General features: G+C 43.1%; 1 protein-coding gene across 2 annotated transcripts in view; it reads right to left on the minus strand.

Moving 5' to 3' along the window:
• Positions 1 to 13,454, minus strand: part of CUNH4orf19 (chromosome unknown C4orf19 homolog) — an 83,579-nt gene that overhangs the window by 20,340 nt on the left and 49,785 nt on the right. The window contains exon 2 of one of the 2 annotated variants that reach the window (XM_029234833.1): positions 10,232 to 10,300. The exons of the other annotated variant lie outside the window; for it this stretch is intronic. The gene's annotated coding sequence lies outside the window, so the exon portion shown is untranslated. The remainder of the gene's footprint in view (positions 1 to 10,231; positions 10,301 to 13,454) is intronic. 2 annotated transcript variants of the gene reach the window in all.

A 13,454-nucleotide genomic window follows, 5' to 3' on the forward strand; every position in this document is an offset into this window, starting at 1 on the left:
TTTTGCGGTACGCGGGCCTCTCACTGTTGTGCCCTCTCCCGTTGCGGAGCACAGGCTCCGGACGCGCAGGCTCAGCGGCCATGGCTCACGGGCCTAGCCGCTCCGCGGCATGTGGGATCTTCCCTGACTGGGGCACGAACCCGTGTCCCCTGCATCAGCAGGTGGACTCTCAACCACTGCGCCACCAGAGAAGCCCTCGTTTTATTATTATTATTTATTTATTTTTGGCTGCATTGGGTCTTAGTTGTGGCACACAGGATCTTCCGCTGCAGTGCGTGGGCTCTTCATTGCACTGCATGGGCTTCTCTTTAGTTGTGGTGTGCGGGTTTTCTCTCTCTAGTTGTGACACACGGGCTCCAGGATGCGTGGGCTCTGTAGTTGTGGTGCGCGGGTTCCAGAGTGCGTGGGCTCTGTAGCGTGTGGCATGCAGGCTCTCTAGTTGAGGCGCGCAAGCTCAGCAGTTGTGGTGTGCGGGCTTAGCTGCCCTGCGGCATGTGGGATCTTAGTTTCCTGACCAGGGATCGAACCTGTATTGTAAGGCGGATTCTTTACCACTGGACCACCAGGGAAGTCCCGGTACACCTCGTTTTATTGTGCTTCGTAACTATTGCATGGTTTTCTATTTTGTTTTGTTTTTACAAGTTGAAGGTTTGTGGCAACCCTGCGTTGAGCAAGTCTATCGGCACCATTTTTCCAACAGCATTTGCTCACTTTGTGTCTTTGTGTCACATTTTGGTAATTCTCACATTATTTCAAATGTTGTCATTATATTTGTTACAGTGATCTGTGATCTTTTTTTTTTTTTTTTTTTGCGGTACGCGGGCCTCTCACTGCTGTGGCCTCTCCCGTTGCAGAGCACAGGCTCCGGTCGCGCAGGCCCAGCGGCCATGGCTCACGGGCCCAGCCGCTCCGCGGCACGTGGGATCCTCCCAGACAGGGGCACAAACCCGCGTCCCCTGCATCGGCAGGTGGACTCTCAACCACTGCGCCACCAGGGAAGCCCCTGTGATCAGTGATCTTTGATGTTACTATTGTAACTGTTTTGCAGTGCCACAAACCGCAGCCATGTGAGACAGCGAACTTAATTGATAAATGTTTGTGTGCTCTGTTTCACCAACCAGCTGTTCCCCATTCTCCCCTTTTCAGGCCTCCCCATTCCCTGAGACACAGAAATATTGAAATTAGGCCAGTTAATAACCTTGCAGTGGTCCCTAAGTGTTCAAGTGAAGGGAAGAGTCACACGTCTCTCACTTTAAATCAAAAGCTAGAAATGATCAAGCTTAGTGAGGCAGGCATGCCAGAAGCTCAGACAGGCTGAAAGCTAGGCTTCCTGCACCAGTTAGCCAAGTTGTAAATGCAAAGGAAAAGTTCTTGAAGGAAATTAAAAATGCTACTCCAGTGAACACATGAATGATAAGAAAGTGAAACAGGCTTATTGCTGATATGGAGAAAGTTGTAGTGGTCTGAGTAGAAGATCAAATCAGCCACCACAGTCCCTTAAGCCAAAGCCTAACCCAAGGCAAGGCTCTAATTCTCTTCAATTCTGTGAAGGCTGAGAGAGGTGAGGAAGCTGCAGAAGAAAAGTTTGAAGCTGGCAGAGGCTGGTTTGTGAGGTTTAGGAAAGAAGCCATCTCCATAACGTAAAAGTGCAAGGAGAAGCAGCAAGTGCTGATGTAGGAGCTGCAGCAAGTTATCCAGAAGATCTAGCCAAGACACTTAATGAAAGTGGCTACACTAAACACCAGATTTTTAACACAGATGAAACAGCCTTACATTGGAAGAAGATGCCGTTTGAGACTTTCATAGCTAGAGAGCAGTCAATGCTTGGCTCCAAAACTTCAAAGGACAGGCTGCCCCCCTTATTAGGGGCTAATGCAGCTGGTGACTTTAAGGTGAAGCCAATGCTCATTTACCATTCCCAAAATCCTGGGGCCCTCGAAAGTTACGCTCAATTTACTCCGCCTGTGCTCTATACATGGAACAACAAAGCCTGGGCGACAGCACATCTGTTCACAATATGGTTTGCTGACTATCTTAAGCCCACTGTTGAGACCTACTGCTCTGAAAAAAGATTCCTTTCAAAACATTATTGCTCATGGACAATGCGCCTGCTCACCCAAGAGCTCTGATGGAGATGTACAACGAGATTAATGTTGTTTTCATGTCTTCTAACACAACATCCACTCTGCAGCCCATGGATCAAAAAGTAATTTTGACTTTCTAGTCTTATTATTTAAGAAATATGACTTGAAAGGCTGCCATAACTACCATAGACAGTGATTGCTCTGATGGATCTGGGCACAGTCAATTGAAAAGTCTGGGAAGGATTCACCATTCTAGATGCCATTAAGAACATTTGTGATCCACGGGAAGATGTCAAGATATCAACATACAAAAGAGTGTGGAAATAGCTGATCCCAACCCTCGTGGATGACTTTGAGGGGTTCAAGACTTCAGCGGAGGAGAGGGTGCAGAGAAAAGGGAACCCTCTTACACTGTTGGTGGGAACATAAATTGGTGCAGCCATCATGGAGAACAGTATGGAGGTTCCTTAAAAAAACAGAAATAGAGTTACCATGTGATCAGCAATCCCACTCTTGAGCTTATATCTGGAGAATACTCTAACTCGAAAAGATACATGCACCCCAATGCTCATTGCAGCACTGTTTACAATAGCTACGACATGGAAGCAACCTAAATGTCCATCGAAAGAGGAATGGATAAAGAAGATGTGGTACATACAGTGGAATACTATTCAACCATAAAAAATGAAATAATGCCATTTGCAGCAACATGGATGGACCTAGAGATTATCATACTAAGTGAAGTAAGCCAGACAAAGACAAAGATCATATGATATCACTTATATGTGGAATCTAAAAAATATGATACAAATGAACTTATTTACAAAACAGAAAATGACTCACAGACATAGAAAACAAACCAAAGGAGAAAGGGAGGGGAGGGATAGATTTGGAATTTGGGATTCCAAATTCCAGACTACTATATATAAAATAGATAAACAACAGGGACCTACTGTATAGCACAGGGAACTATATTCAGTATGTTGTAATAACCTATGATGGAAAAGAATCTAAAAAAGTATATATATATATATATATATATATATATATATACACATACACACACACGTGTAACTGAATGTACACCTGAAACACTGTAAATCAACTATACTTCAATAAAAAAATTAATGAGAGAACAACAATAAAACGTTCTTGGAAATTAAAACAAGACAGCAAACATGAATATTTCAGTGGAGAGTCTAGAAGAGAAACATAAGGAAATCTCATATAAATTCGCAAAGGAGATAAAGACATGAAGAATTAAATAGAACTGACATAAAAGTAAAGCTCCTACAGGCTTCAAGAAAGAAAAAAACTGATCATATACAAAGAGCTGGGGATCAGAATGGTTTTAGACTTCTTAAACACACACACACACACACACACACACACACACACACACACATTTTTCTGAACTTGGCCAAACCACCAATGAAGTGAGAGGGTACTATAAAGACATTTTCAGATAAGAAAGGTCTCAAAAATTTTACCATTCTTATACCTTCCCCTCCTGGGAAGGAGGCTATTAGAAGATGTAACAAACAAATGAGGTAGTAAACCAAGAGCGGAAGGCAAGGAATACAGGAGATAGGGCATTAAACACAGGAGAGAGACAAAAGTAACCCCCAGGACGATGGTGACGGGAGACCCCAGAATGCCAGCAACGTGCACAGCCTGGAGGACAGCTCATTCTGACTGGAGAAGATGAGAAGGCTCTGGGCAGTTTTCTTTTAAGAGATGGAATTGATAGAATCACTGAAGTGTCCCAAAGAGAAAAATATATACAATAGGGAAAGACTTTGGGGTCAAATCAGTGGTAAGGATGTAGAATACTGAACAGATGAAAAGAACGAGCCATGTGTTACCTCCAGAGAAAAAGATGTTCAGGAAAGGAAATATAATTATAATTCCCTACCTGGCTTAGCTGTGAACTGCATTTACATAGTTATAATACTAGTTATTCATCTAACTAAAACTGGAGGGGGGCGTTCAGTAGGGAGTGGGGACATTTCTTACGTGTGGTGGGGCAAGGGGTGGAAGCTGAACCATCTTTTACCACACTGGAAGATATAATGTCTGAAACACTAAAAAAAAAAAAAAATCAAGAAATGGTGATAGGAACATTCATTTAGAGAAACTGAGGCAAATAACCAAAATAATCAGTGAAAGAAGTGAGTTCCTTTGAGGAAAGAAAGATGTGTTCACGAGTAAGCAGTCTGGGCTTTATCTGAAGATTTGGGAACCAATTTAGTCCTAAGAGCAAAGTCATGAGAAAGGGTAAACCAGATGATAGCAAGCAATAACAATGATGCTTTTGAAAAAAGCTGACTCCCATCCATTTATTTAACTTACATTAATTATTTAATGCCTAGTACCGTGGGCCAGGTCATGTGCTAAAAAGAGATGATTTAGCAGGATGAACTGCTTACAGCCTGGTGGGGTGGGCAAAACAAAAACAAATAATTGCGATCCAGTGACATAATAGAGCTTAGAGGCAAAGCATCATGACAATGTGGGGACCAGCAATCAACCTGCCAGAATATTCTAGAGCCACACAGCCCAATATGGTAACTACTAGCCATAGGTGGCTATTTAAATTACTAAAAATTAAGTACATTAAAAGTTCAGTTCCTGTTTACACCAGCCAGCCACATTCCAAGTGCTTGAAAGCCACATGCGGCTAGTGGCTATCGTATCAGACAGGGTAGACACAGAACGTTTTTCTCATCACAGAAAATTCTGTTAGATGGTACTGGTCTACAGGTTCTTAAATGGTGATTTTTATAGTGTTTTCAAGTACATCAAACCCCTGAAGGGATCACATTCCATGGGTCTATTAGTAAGTAGAGCCTTGCTGAGTTTGATATTTAACTAGTTATCTGTACACGGAGTGGAATTTTTACTCCAAGTTTAGTTTTCAATTGGAGCCACTGGTGGAACTAGAAACGGGTCTTTCTTACATGTCCTGATACTGTTTGATCACAGATGTTGGGGGCAAGTGCTGCTGGTGACTAATAGTCTTTGAGCCTTTGGGAAAGCACTTTTGTGTCGTGAAAAGAGGGGAGAGTTCTGGAGAACTCAGAAACTCCTGAGTTTGAATTTTAGCTCCACTACTTATAGCTGTGTGGCCTCAAGCAAATCTCTCAACCTCTCTGGGCCTTTGTTTTTTCAGATGCCAGATTTGTAGATAATGCATGAATCAGGATAAGCCGGTGGCAGAAGCACAAAAATGGCAGCTGCTATTCTTCTCGTCATTCTTAATCTACAGGTGAAGAGGGGCCCTCAATGAAGACGAGGGCTGACTCTCCGCACCTCTCATTTCTTCTCATCACTGCCCTGATTTCTGGCTTTTGCGGAAGGATCTATCATTGACCAGGAACTTTAGTACCTATGAGAGGAAGAGGAATTTAAGTTCAAAGAAGGGCAAAAGGAAGAAGGGGGAAGGGTACTGGCATTTACCCAAAGCCCAGGACATGCCAGTGTCCACCCGCAGGTACTACGTGTCATTCTATAAACCCTCCCAAGGTCAAGGGGAAGTTGAAGGGCATGAGAAGGTGGCTGGAGGGGAAGAGGCTTGTGGGTGGTGGAAAAGGAAGCATGGTCACACATAAACCCACAGGAGTTAGGTAGAGGAGGGCTGCGAATGCCATGCTCAGGGCCCGGCTTGATGAGATTCGCAGTTCACAATAGTAACTGGCAGCAACACGTGGGACTCACAGTGGGCCGAGAGTAGAGGTGGCCGAGGGGAACTGAGCCAGCCTGTGACTTACCCACAGACAGGTTTTCATTCAGAACTTACACCATACAGTTCATCTCTGTTGCCTTCTTTAACTTCCATGAGAAGAAAAACAAAGTTTCTCCCCAAGTGGAGTTAAATTCTAAACATGATAAGCCTGAGTTGGCACCAACGCTCGTTGCCAGAATTAACTTTTCCTTGTAATTTGTAAATGCATTCAGGCTTGTTTTCGGGTTTCCTTTTATGGGCTTCCCCCCACCCCCACCTCTCAAGCAGGGCCAATATGTGAATAGAAAGAAAAGATCTCCAGCTGGGCTCCTTTCTCCGAACTAGCTTTGCAAGCTTTGCAGCATCTTCCTTGGATACGATTCAGCTGGGGGCCTTCCCTGTATTCCAAGACGAATTCCTGCATCCTCACACAGGGGCCCTTTGTTGTCTGAGGTTATAAGAAGCTAACCACTACTTTGCACAAGGAAATATCTTTTCCCAGTGCGAAGTAATGATCAAAGAGGAATGCCATTTAAACCAAGGGAAAACAAAACCGTGATTGATATCTAGAATCTCTACGGAAAAAAAGAACGACCCTAGTTACTTCAGTAAAGCGCGGTGATCTGCAGTATAAAGTGTAAAATTCACTCATCTATTGATGGATTTTAAAGTTTAGTCCTTGGTACAAAGTCTAAGTACTTTTTTTAAGTATAAAAACATTTTTTTTCTTTTGTAGCTGCTCTGCTCATACATGTTTCCAATCTTTTCCAAATGCTTAAAGAACTTTTCTCATTAAAAAAAGATGTTTGTATGTGTACACATTTATATGTAAAATACATATATATAAAATAGATGTGATTATACACAAACATGCACAAATACATACAAAGTTTGGGAAAAGGGAAGAAAAAAGCCAGCTGTAATCATAGCAATCTAACCTGCGTTAGATGCTCAGTATTTTTCCCAGGATTTGATTTAGTTTATGTCCATCTGCATACCTGTTTTTTTTAACATCTTTATTGGAGTATAATTGCTTTACAATGGTGTGTTAGTTTCTGCTTTATAACAAAGTGAATCAGTTATACACATACATATGTTCCCATATCTCCTCCCTCTTGCGTCTCCTTCCCTCCTGCCCTCCCTATCCCACCCCTCTAGGTGGTCACAAAGCACCAAGCTGATCTCCCTGTGCTATGCAGCTGCTTCCCACTAGCTATCTATTTTACGTTTGGTAGTAGACATAAGTCCATGCCACTCTCTCACTTTGTCCCAGCTTACCCTTCCCCCTCCCTGTGTCCTCAAGTCCATTCTCTAGTACGTCTGTGTCTTTATTCCCGTCTTGCCCCTAGGTTCTTCATGACCTTTTTTTTTTTTTTTTTTAGATTCCATATATATGTGTTAGCATACGGTATTTGCTTTATCTCTTTCTGACTTACTTCACTCTGTATGACAGACTCTAGGTCCATCCACCTCACTACAAATAACTCGATTTCGTTTCTTTTTATGGTTGAGTAATGTTCCATTGTGTATATGTGCCACATCTTCTTTATCCATTCACCTGTTGATGGACACTTAGGTTGCTTCCATGTCCTGGCTACTGTAAATAGAGCTGCAATGAACATTTTGGTACATGAATCTTTTTGAATTATTGTTTTCTCTGGGTATATGCCCAGTAGTGGGATTGCTGGGTCGTATGGTAGTTCTATTTTTAGTTTTTTAAGGAACCTCCATACTGTTCTCCCTAATGGCTGTATCAATTTACATTCCCACCAACAGTGCAAGAGGGTTCCCTTTTCTCCACACCCTCTCCAGCATTTATTGTTTCTAGATTTTTTGATGATGCCCATTCTGACTGGTGTGAGATGATATCTCACTGTAGTTTTGATTTGCATTTCTCTAATGATTAATGATGTTGAGCATTCTTTCATGTGTTTGTTGGCAATCTGTATGTCTTCTTTGGAGAAATGTCTATTTAGGTCTTCTGCCCATTTTTGGATTGGGTTGTTTGCTTTTTTGATATTGATTTGCATAAGCTGCTTGTAAATTTTGGAGATTAATCCTTTGTCAGTTGCTTCATTTGCAAATATTTTCTCCCATTCTGAGGGTTGTCTTTTGGTCTTATGGTTTCCTTTGCTGTGCAAAAGCTTTTAAGTTTCATGAGGTCCCATTTGTTTATTTTTATTTCCATTTCTCTAGGAGGTGGGTCAAAAGGATCTTGCTGTGATTTATGTCATAGAGTGTTCTGCCTATGTTTTCCTCTAAGAGTTTTACAGTGTCTGGCCTTTCATTTAGGTCTTTAATGCATTTTGAGTTTATTTTTGTGTATGGTGTTAGGGAGTGTTCTAATTTCATTCTTTTACATGTAGCTGTCCAGTTTTCTCAGCACCACTTATTGAAGAGGCTGTCTTTTCTCCACTGTATATTCTTGCCTCCTTTATCGAAGATAAGGTGACCATATGTGTGTGGGTTTTTCTCTCGGCTTTCTATCCTGTTCCATTGATCTATATTTCTGTTTTTGTGTCAGTACCATACTGTTTTGACTACTGTAGCTTTGTAGTATAGTCTGAAGTTAGGGAGCCTGATTCCTCCAGCTCTGTTTTTCTTTCTCAAGATTGCTTTGGCTATTCGGGCTCTTTTGTGTTTCCATACAAATTGTGAAATTTTTGTTCTAGTTCTGTGAAAAATGCCATTGGTAGTTTGATAGGGATTGCATTGAATCTGTAGATTGCTTTGGGTAGTATAGTCATTTTCACAGTGTTGACTCTTCCAATCCAAGAACTGCATACCTGTTTTACACAATATATAAACAACTTCACGTCCTGCTTTTTTCCCCTTTAACATTATGTTTCAAGCCTTTTCCATGACAATCCATAATGTTCATAATGATTGTTTTATTTTTTAAATTTTTTTAAAAGTTTTTTTTGATGTGGGCCATTTTAAAAGTCTTTATTGAATTTTTTACAATATCGCTTCTGTTTTATGTTTTTTTGGTTTTTTGGCCACAAGGCATGTGGGATCTTAGCTCCCTGACCAGGGATTGAACCTGCACCCCCTACATTGGAAGGCGAAGTCTCAGCCACTGGGTTGCCAGGGAAGTCCCCACAATGATATTTTTAAATGGCTGCAAATTATTCCAATTAATTATTATATAATTAATAATGGAAGATTTATTATGCCAGCTAATTAACCATTTTTCTCTATCGCTTAACATTTTTGGAACTTTCCATTTTCAGTAAAGTTACCCTCCTTGCAGTTTCCAAGTTCAGTGTCTACGGTGCTGACTATAAACTTTACATAACTGTAACGTGTGACATGATTTTGATTTTCTTGCCTTTCCATTTCCTAATTTTCTTCTGATACAAATTAAAGATGATCTATAGGACCCAGTCATTAGAGACAGCCAGGAGGCTGTTTCTCCATCATAAACCAGGAAATGCTGGATCTGCAAGGCATCACCACTCTTCAAATTCAGAGCTCTATATGGGTAAAAGACCAAGGAAAACCTGCCCAGCAAATTACCTATACAGGCAGAAATCCTCTCTTCCCAAACACTTAAAGACCCTGAACAATAGATGCCAGGGAATCAGACGCAAATTTTTAACTTCTATTAAGTTAATCTTTTTTTCTCTCTCTTTGCGGCACAAGCTCTTCCCAGGCAGAGGCTTAAGGTACGTCCCTCTTAACAGCAGGGACCCCAGGAGAAACGGCTCACAGTCATCCTGTAAACATGTAGGTGCTCCAATGCCCTTTGGATATTACCTTTTCTACTTATAAAGTCCTATTCTCAGTTTTCTCACATAAGTGGCCTAAGAAGTGTGTCGTCTCAGAGCTGCATACTGTCTCTCACACCTTCATTTACCAAGGGCAGGTGAGGAGATGAAATGGAGGCAGAGCCTGTGGGCCAAGTCACTGCAGCTGTGGGGCTGTCAGTTCACTTGTGAACGGGAGCTCAGGGAAGCTGTGGGCATAGAACTCTTCACTGGGCCCAGGAGGGCAGTGTAGTTACACTCAATAGATGTTCAAAACCCAAACTTGGGCTCTGGATCTGATGTGTGAGTGAGAGAGTGTGTGTGTGTGTGTTGGGGGGTGGTGGGGGTGGGGGTGGGGGTGGTAGTGATGGTATCTGACACTTGAATATCCAGTATGTGTTTGGTACTTGACACTCATTATTTCATTTTCTTCCCAGCAACTCTGTGACATAAGCATTACTAGCTCCATCTTATGAATATGGAGGCTGGTTTATTAAGCTTAACTAATTCATACAAGGTTACACAACTAGTAAATGGTGGAGCCAGGATTCAAAGTTCAAGCTTTTTTATTCACACCATAAAGTCTTCAATATGACAGGATTCATGTCATCAAGCCTATCGTCATGGGGGCAGGTAGGAAATGTGGGAATATGGGACACAGGAGGTCAACTAACCTGGGCTTCCCATTCATGAAGGGCCTCAATGTAGACTCCTGACGAGTATCTCCAAATATACGCCCAGAGCTACACGGAGAGGATTGAAAGAAAACAATGTTCATCACACAGCTTTGAACTTCAGCCCCACGTTTCCATAGTAAATCACGAGCAGTTCCCTATGAACTAATACTTTACCTTGAGAATAGGAAAATTTTATCACCTTTATGCATGTGTGCAATATTGCAAATCTGTACAGATAAGCATTTAAAATATTCTTCAATTTTCATAATCCTGCTTTGTCATTATTTTACTTCTTTAATATATCAGTAGCCTTGGAAACAACAACAACAAAGTAATCCAGGCCTCTTTCAACCTCTGAGTGACCTTGAGCTGACATTATGGTTGTTCTAAAAAACCCAGGTTGTATATTAACTGTAAGCGTAATGCAAAAAAGAAAAGTTAGGGACAGGTTTCTGTGCAATTACTTCAAGAGAAATTTTCAGGGGCAGGGAGTCAACTCTCATGTACCTGTTGTAGAGACTCCACTATTTGTGATTCCTTAAATATATGCATCTTAAGAACCTAAGAGCTGTTATCCCATGGATTACATACATGGTATTGGCACAGGTAAGCAATCAATCGCTAGCAGATTTTATTAGGATGCTACTGGTCCTCCAGCTCCTGGGCCTCTCTTTTCTTGTGTAGGCAGGCAAGGGCCCTGCTGCCAAGAGGCCATCACTCTCTGTCCCAAGCGGGCCAGCCACGCCACGACTGACTGAGACTACATGTATTAAAGGAGGGACTTGAACATGTCAATGAAGCTGTCCCTCGCTAAATTTCTCCCATTCTGCAGTGAGATTTGTGCAGTGTTTTGACACCCTGGCTAAGCTATTAGTCTTAGTAGAGAGAGACAATGAGAACAAATAAATGGCTATTAAACTGCTGTGAATAAAGATTAAAGTTAGAGGGCTTCCCTGGTGGCACAGTGGTTGAGAGTCCGCCTGCTAATGCAGGAGACATGGGTTCGTGCCCCGGTCCGGGAGGATCCCACATGCCGCGGAGCGGCTGGGCCCGTGAGCCATGGCCGCTGGGCCTGCGCATCCGGAGCCTGTGCTCCGCGACGGGAGAGGCCACAGCAGTGAGAAGCCTGTGTACCGCAAAAAAAAAAAAAAAAAAAATTAAAGTTAGAGTCACAGCATTTTGGGGTGGGAAGGCCCTGAGAAAATATTACTCTAGCCCACATGTGTTACAGATTGGGAACTGCAGCCCTGAGAGGCTGTGACTGCCAGTATTACTTTTTAAAATTTATTTTAAATATATATATATTTATTTATTTATTTGGCTGTGTCAGGTCTTAGTTGTGGCACGTGGGATCTTCGTTGCGGCATGAGGGGCCTTTCGTTGTGGTGCACGGGCTCTCTAGTTGTGGCTTGCAGGCTCCAGAGCACATGGCCTCAGTAGTTGAGGCATGCAGGCTTAGTTGTCCTGCGGCACGTGGGATCTTAGTTTGTTCCTCCTGTAGATCCCGAATCAGGGATCGAACCAGCGTCCCTTGAATTGGAAAGCGGATTCTTAACCACTGGACCACCAGGGAAGTCTGCTGCCAGTATTATTTTTGCTACATCATGCTGCTCTCCTTGTAGAGATCTAGAGCAGGGGTCAGGCCACCTGTTTTTGCTAAGTAAAGTTTTACTGGAATACAGCTATGCCCATTCATTTATGAGTTGTCTACGGCTGCTTTCGAGCTACACAGCAGTGTTGAGTAGTTGCTACAGATGTCGTATGACCCACAAAGCCTAAAATATTTACTCTCTGGCCCTCTACAGAAAAAGTGCTGACTCTGGCTCTACAGGATGAACAAAGTAGATGAGGAGGAACCAAGCCATGCCAGAACCATGTGAGTGAACTTGGCAGTGGGTCTTTGGAGGCCTGCCAATGGGCACCTGAGTGAGCTTGGAAGCAGGTTCTCTAGCTCATATGCAGCCAGGAGATGAACACGGCCCTGGCCAACAGCTTGACTATAACCCCACGAGAGACCTTGAACCAGCAGTGCCCTGTTAAACTGTGCCTGGGTTCCTGTGAGATAACAAATGTTTGCTGTTTTAAGCTGCTAATGCAGGGGGTGGGGAGGGGGTACTTTGTTACACAGCAATAGATAACTAATACCATTGTGTCTCATTAGCTGGGCTCACCTTTTCAAGGTGAGTGAAATTCTCCCTCCTGGGTCAAAGTGCCATTACGATCTGCTCTGTGGAGCCTTTTGGACCCCTGGTCCCCATCTCCAAATGGAACCATCTATGCCAACCAACTGCTTACTTAGAGTCTATCCCTTGGCCTTGTGGTCTGTTATGTAGATGTCTGTCTCTCTGGCTGGTGCTGCGTCTCATTCAATTTTGTTACCACAGAATCTGATTTAGTACCTGTTATTCAAAATGGAATTATAATATTTACTGAGTGCTTACTATGCATCAAGAACTTTATGTGCATTATCTCATTTAATCCTCACAACCACCTTAGGAGGTAGATACTATTTTTAAGCCCATTTATTAGGGGAGAAAGCAAAGGTTAAAGAGGTTAAGCAATCTGCCTTTTATCCTCTAGTGAGCTAGTGGGAGCACCAATATTTGAGGTCTGACTGACCCTGAAGCTGCCACATTCTGTTGACTGGGACCCAAAGTCCCAGGATATGTGGCTCCAGGCTTGGCACCGCCACATTTTTTTTTTTTTTTTTTTTTTGCGGTACGCGGGCCTCTCACTGCTGTGGCCTCTCCCGTTGCGGAGCACAGGCTCCGGACGCGCAGGCTCAGCTGCCATGGCTCACGGGCCCAGCCGCTCCGCGTCATGTGGGATCTTCCCGGACCAGGGCACGAGCCCATGTCGCCTGCATCGGCAGGCAGACTCTCAACCACTGCGCCGCCAGGGAAGCCGAGCACTGCCACATTTAACTGTGGACCCAGAAAAGTCACTCACGCAGAGGCCCCCAGTATCCTTCATAAAGTGGCTATGATGATGATGATGTCCCTTTCCTATCAGAGTTACTGTGAGAAAAAGCACATGTGCTGAAATACTGATCTTTAGTTCACGGCAAATGTGGAATCAAAATGAAGTGATTTTCTGATCTTTGACCAGGCACCCATGGCAGACCTAAAAGAAGATCAGGAAAACAGGCAGAGTTGGACAGAAGTGGGAGGGCACTTCAGGGAAGACCCAGAGGGAGGGGAAAAGGGACACTGGAATCTGC

This window comes from Monodon monoceros, unplaced genomic scaffold (assembly GCF_005190385.1).
Source record: "Monodon monoceros isolate NGI ecotype Baffin Bay Population unplaced genomic scaffold, NGI_Narwhal_1 Super_Scaffold_20, whole genome shotgun sequence".
Lineage (NCBI taxonomy): Eukaryota > Metazoa > Chordata > Mammalia > Artiodactyla > Monodontidae > Monodon > Monodon monoceros.